Source organism: Hetaerina americana, unplaced genomic scaffold (assembly GCF_022747635.1).
Source record: "Hetaerina americana unplaced genomic scaffold, ioHetAmer1.1.p SCAF_12, whole genome shotgun sequence".
NCBI lineage: Eukaryota > Metazoa > Arthropoda > Insecta > Odonata > Calopterygidae > Hetaerina > Hetaerina americana.
Window position 1 is genome coordinate 34,182,866 of NW_027286292.1, and position 2,711 is coordinate 34,185,576.

The following is a 2,711-nucleotide window of genomic DNA, read 5'->3' on the forward strand; positions in this document are numbered from 1 at the left end:
AGCAACCTCAGTGGGGTGAAGGGCGGAAGTATTTGCTTTCAAAGTAAAACTCAACGCCAAGTAAACAATACTAGTAAAATAAGGTCCAATTCGGTAGGAATCGTATGCACATTAAGTGGCACTTAGACTTAGATACTCTGTCATATTTCCTTACTCAACAACCACTCTATGAGCCATTTGTAGGGCATATTCCCTTAATGTCTGATCTCATTTGCTATTTGGTTGCACCCCATACAAAAATCAAAAATCATTTGGGGCTATTTTGTGATTAGCGTTAAAAACGCGTTTGCATTTTATCCAATAAATAGGAGGAATGAAGGGCAGACGCAAGGAGGAATGTGCGGAGACGACTTGGAATATACGAGGCTAAAACTTTCTGCCTCAATTGGTAAAAGTATACCGAGTATCTGCAATGAGAACAGTTTTGCCTAATGCCGGTGACTGCGGATGCCGGCCCCAAACGAATTCAACGACCTCAGAGAGTTGTAAGCCGCACCACTGGGCTTTCGTGATCGATCGCGATGAAATCAAAGGCGTAGGGATTCTTCGTTTCCATCCAGGGTCGCTGGGCGTGATGATAGTTGGTGGGCGCGACCCTTAGCAAAGAACCCTCAGGTTCAAAATCCAAATTTTCAAGGTGTCCTCCTGACGGTCTCTCAACTGCTGGCCTCTGACGCAACCGCAAGATTACTGCTCGGAGGTGTGCGACGGCGCATTCGGAGAGGCGGCCATTCAGTAGGGCTCAGGGTGGTGGAGGCGAACCACCTAACCCACTCGAATTTAAAATATCGCATAAACCTAAATCTGTCTTATTGGTGTCCCAACGGAGTAATCATAATTATCGGGGAAGGGCGACCTCGGGAGCCGACGGATTTGATCAATACGAGCAGGCTCAAGACAGCGCTGCTTCCTTGGTGGGCGGAGGCGGAACTACTTGCCCATCAGGTCCGTGATAAAAAATATCCATAATGGCCATTGAATGCCTCACTTCCATCCATCTTTGGAATGCAAACCCCTCGCACTGCTTCATTCTGCAGCAAAGGTCAATGGGAATGGATGCTACACACGGATTTTTCCTTATCGAGGCTGATTAATGAATGCATTATTTTTATAACTCTTGTACCAAAATTGTAAGTGAAGAGCTTCAAGATTAATTTTTTTCACTATTTTACGCTCCGAATTCGGCTGGCTTTGAGCAACAATAAATGTCAAAGTAGTAAACACGATAGTGCTTTTCAAATGTATGTAAATGTGGCCCTTTGTTTTTCCATCTAGTATCACCGGGCCTTAGAAGAACAAAAAACTGTCAACTTCGAGTTTTTTCAATTCATAATCTATCGTTTAAGGTATATTTAATGCTCAAGTCATTCTAATTCCTAAGATTTCTTCCTCTAATATATAAGCATTAGGCACCCATTGGAGATGCAGTATGAAAATGAACGTCAGAAGGTGTTCCAAAATCCGTATTTTGTAAGATTTTTCCTAAGAGTAAATGAATACTGCGTCCTCGAGGATTACTCTGAACGAAGGTGGTAAGAACGGTGCTTCCGCGATCTAGCGAGACCCGAACTCACTACTGACACTCAAACCTGGCGTCGCCAGAGGGCGCCACCACCGTCCAGGGTAACTTTCCGCCGACTGACACGCAATGGAATCTATAGTTACAGGGAGATTAAAAAAAATGTGAAAGTTCAAAATGCTGAATTCTCACGAAAAATTCTGTTCTCTATTAAACCAGAATGACTCGAGGAAATTCATGGCACCGTCAGGCTAAGACGCTTGCGAAGGGGTCACAGATCATAATTTTGATGGATAATCTTGGCTTCCTGTGTAAAATTTGAGTGTACACCATATTCTTTTAATTGATAACTTCTTTGGTGTGCTTGGGAATGATCTCTGTCAACATATAAGGTGTGGTAATGATATTTTTCCTTGTCTAATAAATCGTTTTCCTTGTGACGCCGGGAACTGGCACGAGCGTGGTGAGTTGCATTCACTGAACTTGTCTAACTCAGTTTGTGTTCTAACCTCTCGCATCATAGCTTCAGTTTAAAATTCCAAGGCAAAAATTGGTTTGCAATAATAATAAATTAAAATTTACCCTATCTTTTTATATGAACGTACTAATACCTAATTAATCCATGTTTTGGACTATTTAATTCTTCATATTCCGATATTGCCAATGTCCACCACTTAAAGACTTCTTTTCTCTTCCAGAGAACTTTTCTGAAAATGCTAGCATACTGAGAAGCAAATAAATTCGGTAAATTCGTCTAAAATTTGTAGTAACATCATTCAATTTGGAAGGAATAATTGTAAACTCCTTTCCATAGGTATAATATTGCCAGAGATTGTGATTAATTGGGCTCAAAATGGCATGCCTATTCCACTCGAAACTACAGTCTGACACCATATGTTAAAGTTTGGCATAAGAGCCATGTTCTCCCTTTTCTTTGCAAAAATCATTAAATGAATTTTTCATTCCAAAAAAGATTTTATGCTGCTGGGGTTAAAACTGAGAATAGTAAGTTTTACATATGTATTCTATTTCCATGCACCACTACTCCATGCCAAATCCACACGAATGACTCAGTAGATACGGTGTTCAGCTACTGGCTGATGATTACCCGGCTCAAATCCCATTAATTCCCTTGGTCACTGCCACTTACTCCAAGGTATCCTTCCTTAGCTTTCTGTTTACCAGAACTCTA